The sequence below is a fragment of the Malaclemys terrapin genome, chromosome 1 (assembly GCF_027887155.1).
Source record: "Malaclemys terrapin pileata isolate rMalTer1 chromosome 1, rMalTer1.hap1, whole genome shotgun sequence".
Classification (NCBI taxonomy): Eukaryota; Metazoa; Chordata; order Testudines; family Emydidae; genus Malaclemys; species Malaclemys terrapin.
Window position 1 is genome coordinate 178,483,398 of NC_071505.1, and position 14,698 is coordinate 178,498,095.

Genomic DNA, 14,698 nt, shown 5'->3' on the forward strand with positions numbered 1-14,698 from the left:
CAGTGCATCCGAGTTCAGATTGCTGTCCAGAGCGGTCACAATGGTGCACTGTGGGATAGCTCCTGGAGGCCAATACTATTGAATTGTGGCCACACTAACCCTAATTCGAAATGGTAATGTCGATTTTGGTGCTACTGTCCTGGTCAGGGAGGAGTACAGAAATCGATTTTAAGAGCCTTTTATGTCAAAGTAAATGGCTTCGTTGTGTGGACGGGTGCAGGGTTAATTCGATTTAATGCTGTTAAATTTGAACTAAACTCATAGTGTAGACCAGGCCTCTACATGGGGAACAAATATTTAATAATGAGCTCTTCAATCTAGTAGAGAAAGGTATAACATGATCCAATTCCTGGAAGATGACGCTAGACAAGTCAGACTGGAAATAAGACGTAATTTTTTAACAGCACGAGTAATTAATCATTGGAACAATTTGCCAAAGGTTGTGGTAGATTCCCTATCTCTGACCATTTTTAAATCAAGATTGGATGTTTTTCTAAAAGATATGCTCTAGGAATTATTTTGAGGAAGTTCTATGGCATGTGTTATACAGGAGGTCAGACTAGATAATCACAATGGTCCCTTCTGGACCAAGACTGTATGAATCTATATATCTCTAGGTGTTGGAGGAGTTGAAACCATATCATTTTACAGCACTTTGACTAACACTGACAGTTTTTTTCATCAGCAGCTCCATGATTTGTCTTGCAACTATTCATGAATTCCTGAAAGTTCTAGTCACCACTGTGGTAGACGGGTAGTATAATGTTTGATTTGCAAATGAATAAGCCAACACACATAGAAGTGAAGGGACTTGCCCAAGGTCATGGAATCAGTTGTGCAGAACTTGGAATAGAATGCAGGAGTCCTGACTCCCAGTTCTTGCTCTAACCATTGGATACTCACATTGTGTTCAAATGGACTACCTATTTATTTGATTTCTTTGTTGTACTTTAATTCTATACCAATAAGCCTTCCCTGGAATGGATTTTTGATGGAATTAATTAATTAAGGCCCCCATTATTTCTACTTGACATAGTTCTCAATTTGTAATGAACAGAATGGTACTTTACAAACTTGAGACTTGCTTCCTAGGATGAATTGAATTCAGAGAGAAAAGAGGGGGTTCGTCAAGCTAAAAATACCCCTTTACATGCTTTCATCTGAGGAACCCCTTACATCATCAATGAGGAACCAGATTTAGTGGTGATCATAGGTGGAAGATACCATTTGCCCCTCTTCAGTGGGTAGGAGACCACTTCTTGACTGTGAACTCTACATATGCTATAATCACATCTCTGGATTGCAATTTAGGTATATCTTGGAAGAAAAGCTAGTCCTGGGATCTCTTTCCCCAGCTCCCTCCAATTGAATTGCATGGTAGAGTTACTGGTGGAGCTAGGTTAAAGTTTTTCTCTAATTTTTTTTTCAGTGAAAAATGTGGATTCAGTGACACACAAATGTTTTGCTCATTTCTCTTAAATGTTCATTTTAAAAAAATCCCCTAAAATTGAGACGTTTTATTTCAAATTTTTTTTAAATAAAATGTTTTGATTTTGTGGTATTAGGTGGCTTTTCATTTCAATCTTTCCTTTAATTTTATTTTTTTAAAATTTGAAAAAGCATAAACATGCTCTAAATCAAAACAAAACAAATTTAATAAATGGTACACGGTTTATATTTGGTTGATTTTTCAGTTACATTTTCAAAAAAGTCTAAATGTTTAGTTCAACCCAAAACAATGATTTCCAACTTTTCAACTGAAAAATCTGTTCTTCACTTAAGTTCTAGTTCAGGGGTCTGCAACGTTTGGCACGCAGCTCACCAGGGTAAGCACCCTGGCGGGCCGGGCCAGTTTTATTTACCTGCTGACGCGGCAGGTTCGGCCAATCGCGGCCCCCACTCGCTGCAGTTCGCCGTCCCGGGCCAATAGGGGTGGCGGGAAGCGGCGCGGACCGAGCGATGTGCTGGCCGCGGCTTCTCGCCGCCCCCATTGGCCCGGGATGGCGAACTGCGGCCAGTGGGGGCCGCGATCGGCCGAACCTGCCGCATCAGCAGGTAAATAAAACTGGCCCGGCCCGCCAGGGTGCTTACCCTGGCGAGCTGCCTGCCGAACGTTGCCGACCCCTGCTCTAGTTACTAGTGCCAAGAGTGAAACTAACTTCAGAACTTAGGGTATCAGGCCCTCTGCAAAAATGGGGAGAGGACCCAGACCCTCTGTAAAAAGTTACACTGCATAGAAGATAGGCAGTTTCCTCAGCCCTTGAGCATCTTCCTGTTGGGAAATGGTTTATTTTCTTTCTGGCCTTACAAAGCTGTCGTTTTCCCTGGATAGTATGGCACACTGCTCACCCAACATGTACTGTTTGTGATGTCTAGCAGAGGAGCGCTTGAAAACATGAATTGTACAAATTGCAGGTTCACTATAGTGATTGGTTACTTTTCCTGGGTTTGTTCTGTATAAAATATTTTTGTTTTAATGTTTTGGGTTTAAAAAATGAATGGCTGCAAGATACTACAGTAATAGGTGCATTAGCATTGGTAATGGCTAAAATGGATAATAATTGGAACAACGTGTAAGCATGTAACAGAAACTTAGTCAATACAAAAGACAGGCTTTTCTGATTGGTTGTTAGACGTGTTTTATACAGGTTAGGTGCACTAAGTTTTCAAAGTTGTAAATCCGCTGTCTTGTTTACACATCAGGCTAAGTAACAGACAACTTCAATTACTCTTGCACTTTAGTTGTTTTTTTCATCCACTAGATATTGAGTCCATATAAAATGGAAAAAGCAATCTTTGTCTGGCTTGGGTAAATAGAAAGATCAGCTTGTCTTCAAGTGATTGATTACTTTTAAATTACAGGGAGCTACTTTTAAGTAAACCAGCTTAAGTGATAAAACAAATAAAGGGCTAGTTTTTAGGCATTTTAACCCTTTTGACACATATGCAGCTTGCTTAAATCCAACCCAGTATGAACAAATATAATAAATGGTACATTGGGTTGATTTTTCAGTTACATTTTCAAAAAAGTCTTTTAAACAAAAAGATGCATTAAGAACAATTTTAATAATGTCCATCGAATACTTTTTATTTAAATAAAATAAGATGAGTATTTATGGAGACAGAATTGACAGCATATATCCTAGTTTGTCAATAACCACGTAACAATATGCTTGTAGTTATATTGACTTGTACTTCTATTGCATCACATTTTCATATGTAGGACATAAGCGGAGAAGAGACCTTTTAAAAAATACTAGCACTTTTTTATAGATGAATGGAGAACAAATGAATTGTAAGTTACCACCACACTGTATACATGTGCAACTACTGTTTGCATGCATTTACTGTATAAATATTCCTTTAAAAATAGGTTTAGCAAAGGAAGCCCTACCAGTGATTTTAGGACCAGATTCTGTATACCCTTTAAACAGATGTGCTGTGTTGCAGGGCTACCGTGGTGTGGGGCAGGGCCGCCCAGGGGAGGGGGGGGGAAATTTGCCCCAGGCCCCGCAGGGGCCCCCACGAGAGTTTTTCGGGGCTCCTGAAGCGGGGTCCTTCACTCGCTCCGGGGTCCCCGGAAAACTCTCGTGGGGCCCGGGTCCCCGGAGCTTCTTCCGCTTCGGGTCTTTGGCGGCAATTCGGTGGTGGCAGGTCCTTCCGCTCCGGGACCCGCCGCCAAAGTGCCCTGAAGATCCGCAGCGGGGGGTCCTTCCGCCCCGGGACCTGCTGCCGAAGCGCCGGGTCTTTGGTGGCAATTTGGCAGCGGGGGCCCCCCGCCGCCAAAGACCCCAGGCCCCCTGAATCCTCTGGGCGGCCCTGGTGTGGGGTAGAGGGCGAGAGGCAAAAGGGTCAGTTTTCTATGGAGCTTCTGTTTGAGAGGGCCCCCAAAGTGAGTGACGTTGTGACCTGGCTCATAGGGTCTCAGCCCCATTCAAGTTCGCCCCAGCCACCCCTCTATTAGGATGGAGGGGCAGCTGTGCCAAACCTCAGTGGTGCCTACTGTATGCCAGGTTGCAGCTCCCAGAACTGGAAGCCTGGCCCAGCCTTGTGGGACAGGATCTGCTGCTGTGGGGTGAGAGTAGGATGAGCTTGTCCTCCTACACTGTCCTCCCCCTCAATGGTAATTTTTTGGAGAGGATGGCAGCTCAGTTTCAGACTTTGCCCCAGGTGTCCCAATATGCATATGTAGCCCTGCTGAGTTGGGTCATGCACAAGGAGCCTGCCCTTTGTGTGACCTGTAAAAAGACATGTTAAAATTGCAGTCCATGTACTCAGGAGAGTGTGGCAATTGGTCCCCCACTGCATCCTCAGGAGACAGGGTAATAGCCCATCCCCTTTGCACCAGCCTTCAGAACAGGCTAGGCATGCTGTGGTGAGCAGGCTGTACTAGCTCAGTGAGAGATTGTGAACAATCTTTTCTTCTTTTCCTGTCTCTTTATCCCCCTTTTCTCTGCTGTCCTCTTCAACTCACTAGATCTTTCTATCTCCAAACCATTTATCAGCTCTTTTCCTTTATACCACACTTCTTTTTTTCCTGTTTTTTCTCATCTCTCTCTCTCTCTCTCTCTCTCTCTGTTCCCTATTCTTAGGGCTGGGGAGAGGGAGAATGGAGGCATCTGTCCTCTGATTACCACTTGATCCTGCTGTGGTGTTCACCCTCTCCTGTGGGTGAGAGTGAACTGTGAATGCACCCTGTCATGGCCGAGAGGGCTTGCAAGGCATTCTCGGCTGCTGGCATCCTCCCACTCCCCGCTTTCCACCGACCATGTTTTGTGCTCTACACTGAGATGCACAGAGATAGTGGAGGAAGGCAGTGTTCTTAACCTTCTGAAACTCAATTTTCAGGTTGAAAGATTCCACGTTTGTTCTCTGCTTGAAGGTGGCGTTTCGGTATGATTTGGTTTCTTTTTTTTTTAAGTTTGGGAGTGGGGAAAGGGTTCAGCTGTTTACAGTATGAAGAGAGGGGAATAAATATAATACTTTTCCCATTTATATAATAATAATTATAAACCCTCTTGTGACCTATTTTTAAACAGCTTTACAGCTGAAACAGCTGGGGTACTGACAAGTAAAATTTGGCAGGGAACTAGCCCTCATTTTGTAATAATAAAAAGAGGAGACTGGTTTTCATTTTACTGAGTTTTAAGCTACTGAGTGTGCGCAGTATGTTAACTGCACAGCTAAAACAGAATTTGCTGAGCATAATTGTGGAGCTAAGTTAACTGCATAGTGGAAATCTGGTCAGAGATATTGCTGTCTATTAGTAGGGACACCTGGGCCTGAGGAAAAGGATCTTTCAGACTTTTTAAAGTACACCAGGACTGAGACAAGGGCTCTAAAAGAAAAATACTTCTTTATTTTACTGCTGGAGAAAAAGCATGTTTTCATGTAATGAAAGACTGCATCATACTGCATGTCAGCTCTGACCACTACCCTGGAAGCTGCGTAGACTTCAGTGGAATTCTGACCAGGTACTTGGATCCGTGTACCACGGAACAACTTGCGGGATCACACTATAAGGGAGCAGAGTTAAGAATGGATATTCAAGCTTCATTTCTTGACTTCTGAATAATTAATTGTGCAACTTTAACATTCTACCACTATGATTTATTACTATGGTATAATCTACATTGCTCAAAAAAATCTTGAGCTATCTCCAAGAATGGCACCAAATTATTATTTTAAAAGTGATACAATGTCCTACTGGTTCAAAACAAACAAAAACCTCTGAGGCCGCTGCTGTGGCCCTATGCACCCTCTGAGTCCTGGAATGGTGTCGACAAGGTTGAGGAAATGGAGCACCCCAGGGGGAAAGTCATTTCAGAAAAGATTTTGCTTCAAAGGTGAACCCTAAAACTTTGAAATCTTCAGAGGAGAATTGTCCTTATGCCATATGGAAGTAGGGTGACCAGATGTCCTGATTTTATAGGGACAGTCCTGATTTTTGGTTCTTTTTCTTATATCGGGACCTATTACCCTCCACCTCCTGTCCTGATTTTTCACAATTGCCTTCTGGTTACCCTATATGGAAGAGAGAAAATGTATAAGTAATGCCAGTCATCAGAAATGCAGAGGAAAAACAGCTGATTCTGGTGCTGAGACTGTGAGGACTTACTGCTATGCTAACCTGAGTTTGGAGCCAGAGGCCCTATGGTTTTGTTGGATGTTTTCTCTCCTGAATACATCCCCATGGCAATTTCCTACATGTTGTCCTTGAGTTCCTCTGTTCCTGCCATCCATTCCATTTTGGGAGCCAGAGTGGGAGCTTGTGGTTTTCCCTCAGACCTGCCCCTTGGTGCTTTAGTGTTTGTGTCAAACACAACCTCCTCTTGAGTCCTCAATCTCTGTGGGCAGCTGTCTAGCAGAGGAAGTTCTACTGCATGTGCCATTCATGTACACTGCCCCTCCCCTTTGCTGGTACTGTGGAAAAACATTCGCAAGAATGTAGAGGCCAGGAGTGAGGGGCTTAAATCTTTCCCTGGAACCTGCAGAAGTTGTTGTTCAGGAACCAGAACTGAAGGATCTGATGTAGGCTAAATTACTTCTTCGGGGCACAGATTGGAGCAACATGGCCCAAAACAGTTTGCAGAGAGGATTCATGTCTGAACAAAGGAGAAACAACTGACTGTAATGGCTGTAGCATGCCTGCGTCTCCCAAAGGAATTGAGGCCCAAGTTCTGTGGCCCTGAAGCTTGCCAAAGAATAATTGGACACAGCATGAGGATTTAGGGGGAAAAATGTATGGAGAAGGCAGGCACAGAATGAGTCCCCAGTCGCTGTGCAGCTCAGCAGTCTGTCGGTCAGTCAGAAGTCCTTTGAGGGGCTATGGGGCCAATTGTATGTTATGTAATTGTCTGTCTGTCTGTCTGTCTGTGAGATCTTGTGCCTGTATGTGGATGACCCCTGTGAGGTTCCAGCTGTGAGAGTGCATAGCAGAAACAGATTTATTTCAGGAACATATTTGTAACAAGCTACCACTGCAAACACAGACATTGTTGTTGAGTTTTGAATTTAGGAATTTCAGTAGCAAAAGCCACAAGCCCCTATTAGTTGTGCTAAAGATTCCATGTTTGACTGTTGTGTCTTTGTCCATGAGGCCTATGTAGTGGACTCTGCCTTTCAGAGCAGGGGCGGCTCCAGGCACCAGTGCAGCAAGCGTGTGCCTGGGGTGGGAAGCCGCGAGGGGCGGCCTGTCGGTCACTGTGAGGGCGGCAGTCAGGCAGCCTTTGGCGGCGTGCCTGTGGGAGGTTCGCTGGTCCCACGGTTTCGGCAGCAATTTGGCGGCGGGTATGCTGAAGCCGCGGTACCAGTAGATCACCCGCAGAAATGCTGCCGAATCTGCGTGACCGCGGTCCACCCGCAGGCATGCCACTGACCGCCGCCTGACTGCCGTGCTTGGGGCGGCAAAAAACATAGAGCCGCGCCTGTTTCAGAGACCTGGTAGCAGCTCACCCCAAGAAATGCAGCTGGGATCCAGGGGGTGATGCAGGCACAGTGAGCATTGAGTAAGGTGCAATAAAGGTCTGTTTTTTTGAACCTCGGAACAGCTACATTATGCTGAAAACTCATTGAAATCTTAAACTCTTAACAATATTTAGAGATACTTTTAGATTCCATTCATCTTAGTTAGAATGTAACACATTAATCTGATGTCTAATTTTCAATACTGTACTTCCAAGATGAATTGAATGGATTGTTTGTAGATTTCAAGCAACCCTATACTTGCTATCCTCTTCCCCTGCCCATTTTTATTTATTTATTTATTGGAAGGAAGTATTCCTTCTAAACTCACATTTCTTTAATTATCTAGGATAATGCAGTAGAACAAAATACAAGTGTCCCAAGTCAAGCTACCATTGACTCATGTTATTATAAAAGATATGTGAAACAGCCTGAGCTTCATATATGTATATTAGAGCATTTTTAATATGCTTTTGATGCATACTCTTATGAAATGAATGGATTAGAAACATAGGATTTATCTTGCTGAAGAAGAGCAGTGATTAGTCTAGTCTAATATTCTCTCTGACAGTGGCCTATTCCAGCAGCTTCAGAGGAAGGTTCGAGAAATCCTGTAGTAGGGAGTTATGCAATAAACTAGCCACAAGGAGCTCCAGTAGCTAGAGCAGGGGTCGGCAACGTTTGGCATGCTGCTCGCCAGGGTAAGCACCCTGGCGGGCCGGGCCAATTTATTTACCTGCTGATGCGGCAGGTTCGGCTGATTGCGGCCCTCACTGGCCACGGTTCGCCGTCCTGGGCCAATGGGGGTGGCGAGAAGCCACGGCCAGCACATTGCTCGCCCGCGCCACTTCCCACCGCCCCCATTGGCCCGGGACAGTGAACCGCAGCCAGTGGGGGCCGCGATCGCCGAACTTGCTGCGTCAGCAGGTAAATAAAACTGGCCCGGCCCGCTAGGGTGCTTACCCTGGCGAGCCGCGTGCCAAATGTTGCCGACCCCTGAGCTAGAGGTTGGTTTAGCTCCGGAGCATGAGAATTTATATCTCTTCCAAACCTTTTAAATCCTTAATCCTTTTAATTCTAAATATTATTGATAGTCATATAAAATATCCTTTCTGAATCCTGCAAAGTTCTTGGCCTTGGTGATACCTTGTGGCAATGAGTTCCACAGACTAATTATGTGTTGTATGAAAAAATTATTTCCATTCATCAGTTCTAAAATTGTCACTTTTCAATTTCACTGAATATTCCCTTTTTCTTTTACTACCTTAAATTAACATACTGCAAATAGTGTTTTTTCCCCCCCTTTCCCATGTCACATTCAGGTAATACTGGCCAAGATAAAGGCAATTCCAGGAGTAAAGTTCTATGTATATCCAAAGACAAGGTAGGGAATAAACAGATACTTTATAAGCTTCCCCATAGTGTCTACAAATGACTTGCACCATGACCTGCAGGGATCTTCTGCAGGGGTACAAGGTTATAGAAACTAAACTTTTTAATTGGGGTAGATCGGTTAGATCAATTTGGCAGCTGCCTTGTCTGATTAGGAACTTGTTTTTCATTATTTGGGAAACAGCTTTCTATTCATCCTTACTTGGTCACATTGGAAGTAGAAGTGACCCTGAAGAGGAGATGTTCTGGCTCTTGGCCTTGAGGTTGTCTATATGGAAATACGACATTGATTTTTTTCATCTTAGGATCGGCTTGGAGTGTTGCGCTTCCTCCCTTTCTGCTATCAGTAGAAATTAAGGTTTAAGATTTGTGCTTGCCCACATTTTTAGTACTATTTTGCATCCAGGGCATACCGCCAGACACTTTATAAAAAGATCCAGTTGAGCTGTTTTTAATTACTTAATTTCTACTCTGGAGCAGGTAAATGTAGTAAATATGCCTCTTAGGAACCTGAGTGGGGATTTTTAAAACAGTGTATATTTTTATTATATAACATAATGCACAATATATCATGACATTCTGTGCATATGTATTATCAGTATAAATACTTTTGCCGTGCACAAACATTTTTATTATTGTTCCATCCAGCAAATGTGTACGGACATGTACACTTCCTTAGGTTTCTCTTTACACTACATCCTGTACATTTTAAAAAAACCCTTAACTCTTTGTATGAATTTATTTGCCACTTCAGATTCCACAGAAGAAGTCATTATAGTTTCACTTTGTATGCTGAGCAGATAGAGAAGGGTAGGCTGACTGGAGGCAGTGACCACTTCTGCAAAACAAGTTGGCACTTGCAAAACACAGATGCCCAAGACTGAAATGAAACTTTCCACTCAGAGCACAAGTGTGTCATTTTTTCTTTCTCCATTTTTTCCCCTTGGCCTCTTAAATGTATTGTACAGAATCCATTGCTGGCTTAGCTGTTGGCAGTGGAGCAGCTGTGGAAACCTAATGCAGCTGTCCTTTTGGAAGCCATTTTCCTGTGAACTAAGGGTGAATGTGAAGAATTTGTACTTTGTTGTGTTAATGTTTTGCAAATAGAAAGAAGATGAAAGCTGTATGTGTGAAACAAGCTTGTTTTTCTATTTCCCACATGCTGGCCAGATTTGAAGTGTAAAATGCATGCTACATTCCTGGAAAGATCCAGTTCAGCCCCAAAACTTGTATTTTTCTGTCCTGTGTGGATCTTTATGCATCCTGTAAAATATTCTGTGATCAAATATCTGAAAAAGCAAAACATCTCCATTTGTTTCTTATACCTGGCACCCTACAGTACCACCACCACTCTCCTGAAATTGTTCCTGTACCATAGAATCATAGATTATTAGGGTTGGAAGGGACTTCAGGAGGTCTTCTAGTCCAACCCCCTGCTCAAAGCAGGACCAATCCCCAACTAAACCTCAAAATTGCCCCCTCAAGGATTGAACTCACAACCATGGGTTTAGCAGGCCAATACTCAAACCCCTTAGCAATCCCTCCCCCTACATATTTGGAAGAAAAATCTGTCTGTTTGGAAGAAAAATCACATTCATTTAATTAATGATGCCAGGAGACTGTGTCCAAAGACAGTAAAAAGCCAGTAACAGCAATATTGCCAGGACAGCTAACTATTTGTGATATTGAAACCAATGTGAAATTATGTGGTTAGGTAGTGGAAGTCAAACAACTAAAAGCAACAACAAACATTTTTGATGGGCATACTTACCTATCATGCTGGTTAAAAGTTTTATATTGATCGATCATATATGAATTGATTCACCACTGTTACTTTTAAGTATAAGTTACTGAGTGGATTTTTAATCTTTTCTCAATAAACATGTACATTTTAAACTGTAAAAATATGATAGAGTGGTGAGAAATGGACTGATTTATTTTTGGAACTTTGATATGGCTTGCTTGTGTTGGAACATTAATCCCTTCTTCATGGTGGTGTTTGCATTTAGGCTTGCTGAAAAGCAGGAACTGATCTACACCCTACCAGAGGCAAAAGTACCTCTCCTATCCTTCCCAGGAGTTTGAGGTTGCTTCTCTTTAAGAGCAGTTAGTTGCTTCATGTCCTGTACTATCTGTGCTGTGCTGATGACCCCCGCTGCCTCCTTGTTTCCTTTAAAGGAGAAGACAGGATTTCTCAAGAATGGTTTTGAATTGGAAACAACTTTATGGACTTGCTTTTTTGTTATGCAAATTAACTACTTTAATTACTTGTTTACTATGTTTATGAACTGTCTTTTCCTTATATGAACCACTTTAATTATCTGTGTTAGTTCTAGTACTTGCAAAAGATTTACAACAAATGATCTCTATTGATATTTCCAGTTCATAGTTTTCGTTTTATATGCGGTAGCACTTCATCAGGGAATATACAGGAAGTGGAGATCATGCTGTGGACTTGTCTTAGGCCATGTATATGTGCCTTTCTTATGCTTGCAGTTAGATAACGGTGGGCAAGAGATGGTACAGCATGTATTAGAGATGGTACAGCTTGTTCTCTTTAGTATAATATTGTGTTCTCTCAGTTTCTTAGATTGTATTCATCTGTTACACATATCTGACTAACAAGGAGAAAAAAGCAAATGATTAACAGCATATAAGTGAAATGCAGACTTCAAAAGAAGAGACAAAATTATTCAATGTATTATACATTTCAGTTAGTTTTAATGACCTTTTCTGTTTCGAGCAACATAAACCCACCTCTCCATCCAAAGTGCTTGTTAAAATCTTTTGTGGATTGCTTAGAAAAATGTTTTCGCTTCACAAGTCAAGCAGAGGTTCAAGTTCTGAATAAAATTTTCCATCAAAAAAATAAATATTTGTTCTCACTTTTGATTTTTTCTTCCTCTTTAACTTTTTGCAAGTTCTCACTGCCAGCTTTTCTGCTGACTGTGGACCAAAACAAATTAAAGTATTTTGTTTTCAAAACTACCTTAAGGAAAAAATGGTCATATGTCACCTCTCTTATTTTGGTTTCTGATTTCTCTGCATCCTGAGAGATTTAGTGTTGAATAAAATTACTGTTCTATTTAATACAAATGATAGTTTGGGTATGGACATTTTATTTTATATTTTATCCAAACTTGATAGACTCTTATGAAAAGTGATCTGGACATTAGTGTTAATAAAATAACAAACTGATATAGTATATGTTTTATTGCCCTAATAATTCTAGGGACATTGGGCTAGGGCTTTATCAGTTGAATATGCATAAAAAATCAATACAAGTAAGAACTGTTTACTGTTTTTAGCCTTTGCTCTAAAAGAGGGGCGCAAAAGTGATCTAGTGTAAGCAATGAAGAGTGATCTAGTGTAAGCAATATTTCTTATTTTCAGACATCATGATCAGGGCTGAGGGCACTAGATCTTGAGGGTAGTGATGAATGCCAAACTTGGAACATGAATAAATAAAGGACTTACTGTTTTGTGCCTGTGAGTACCTTAACCTTTACAGGCACAATATTCTTGAGAAATCTTAATCACTACATCTTTTAAAGTACTCTTTAACTGAAGTCTTAAAATAGATTTCAAAACACAAATCATATAAAATTAACAGACACTTAGAAAAGCATTTGCTGTTCTAACCCCTTTTTATTGCTTTTGTTTTCTAGGTCTTCAGGGATTTTACATTCTGTAGCTGGCAAAACAAGTCCCCATTTAAATATTAAGCTTACTACACTAATGGTAAGTAGTAGTATTGTACAGTAACTCCTCACTTAACGTTGTAGTTACGTTCCTGAAACTTGCAACTTTAAGTTGGCAACGGGAAGCGGCGCGGGCGAGGGATGTGCTGACCGCGGCTTCCCGCCGGCCCCATTGGGGACAGCGGGACAGCGAACCGCGGCCAGTGGGGGCCGCGATTGGCCGAACCTGCCGCATCAGCAGGTAAATAAACTGGCCTTGGAACAGAAATGGCAACTTTCTCAGACGTTTGAGACACTTCACTTAAGAGATATTAACAAGAAGTAGACACGTTGGATTGACACAGTTTGTTAGAGTACAATAACACTGGGTTTTGTAGTCTCTTCTCATATTGAAGGTTTTCCTCAAGAGGTCATCAAGTCCAGCTCCCTGCATTGAGGCAGGATCAAGTAAATATAGACTATCCCTGGCAGGTGTTTGTCCAATCTGCTCTTGAGATCCTCCAGTGATGGAGATCCACAACCTCCCTTGGAAGCCTATTCCAGAGCTTAACTATCCTTATAGTTAGACAGTTTTTCCTAGTATGTAACCTAATTTTTCTTGCTGCAGGTTAAGCCCCTTACTTCTTCCCCTACCTTCTGTGGACCTGGAGAACAGTTGATCATCGTTCTCTTTATATCAGTCCTTAACACATTTGACGATTGTTATCAGGTCCCCCACTTCCCTCTGTCTTCTTTTCTCAAGATTAAACATGCCCAGTTTTTTTAACCTTTCCTCATAGGTCAGGTTCTCTAAATGTTTTATCTTTTTTTGTTGCTATCCTGTGGATTCTCTCCATTTTGTCTACATCTTTCCTAAAGTGTGGCACCCAAAACTGGACACGGTACTCCAGCTGGGGCCTCACCCATGCCACGTAGAGCAGGACAATTACATCCCGTGTCTAACACACAACATACCACAGAAAGATCTTAGCCTGTTTAGCAACTGCATCAAATTGTTGACTCATATTCTATTTGTAATCCACTATAACCCCTGAGATCCTTTTCAGCAGTACTACCACTTATTCTCCATGTTGTAGTTGTGCATTTGATTTTTCCTTCCTAAATTTAGTTTTTCACTTCTCTTTATTTAATATCATTTTGGTGATCTGAGATCAATTCTCTAATTTGTCAAAGTTGTTTTGAATTCTAATCTTGTTTTACGAAGTGCTTGCCAGCCCTCCTGACTTTGTGTCATCTGCAAATTTTGTCAGCATATTCTTCACTCCATTATCCAAGTTATTAATTAAAATATTGAATAGTGAGAATGGCAAGATGAGGAGAAAGGTACTGGGACTAAGAGCTGGGGTGGGGAAGAAAAGGGCTTGGACAAGTTCAGGAGATGGGTCAAAAGGGGTCAAGGATCAGGGGAATGGGCAGAAGAGTCTCTGCTCACTAGAGAACACTCCCATTCAGAGTCTGGAGTGCAACTCAAGATTCCTGACTCTCACCATTTATTTGCTGTCTGCAAATATCTGTGAAATCCACTGGAAAAGTGTGCATCTTTTCCCCCTTTAGTGGTCCACATAGAGGATGACAACCTACTATTGCTATCCATTACTAGATTAGTTCAAGTGAAGTTGGCTCTAAAAGTTCCAACCCTGCTGGTGACCCATCTGGGTGTCAATATCCCCCACATAAAGGCATTTCCCTTTTTTTCCAGTTTGCTTTTAAAAAACAAAACAAAAAGAAAACAACCTAGGATATTACACACAAAAAACTATGTTAAAGCAATATTATTACTGTTGAAAAGTCAAAAGTTAGGACATGCTAGCATTAAGGTTGCCAGTGCAATTAATCTTTAATTAACCACATATTATTTTTCCAATTGCAATGATGGCATCTGAAATATCCCCCTCAAAGCACAAGAGGCAGAATTCAGGTGCAGCAAGCAAAGGGAGATTCTTTATTTGTGATGCTAGACACACACTCATCCTGCAGTTCTCTGTCTTGGCTGAAAGAGAAAAATGCTTGCCTTCCCCAGAGTTACCGCACAGGATTTGTCCAAATCTTGGCCCAAATCATGGAGTGGTTTGCCAGCTACACCACTGTATCACAAAAGACCCAGGAAAATATAGGTAGCTAGACCACAGAGATATTGTATT

General features: G+C 41.8%; 1 long non-coding RNA gene across 6 annotated transcripts in view; it reads left to right on the plus strand.

Moving 5' to 3' along the window:
* LOC128847700 (uncharacterized) overlaps window positions 1-14,698 on the plus strand; it is a 394,963-nt gene that overhangs the window by 89,330 nt on the left and 290,935 nt on the right. For all 6 annotated transcript variants that reach the window (XR_008446936.1, XR_008446940.1, XR_008446939.1 and 3 more), the window contains exon 2: window positions 12,525-12,597. This is a non-coding gene — a long non-coding RNA (uncharacterized LOC128847700). The remainder of the gene's footprint in view (window positions 1-12,524; window positions 12,598-14,698) is intronic.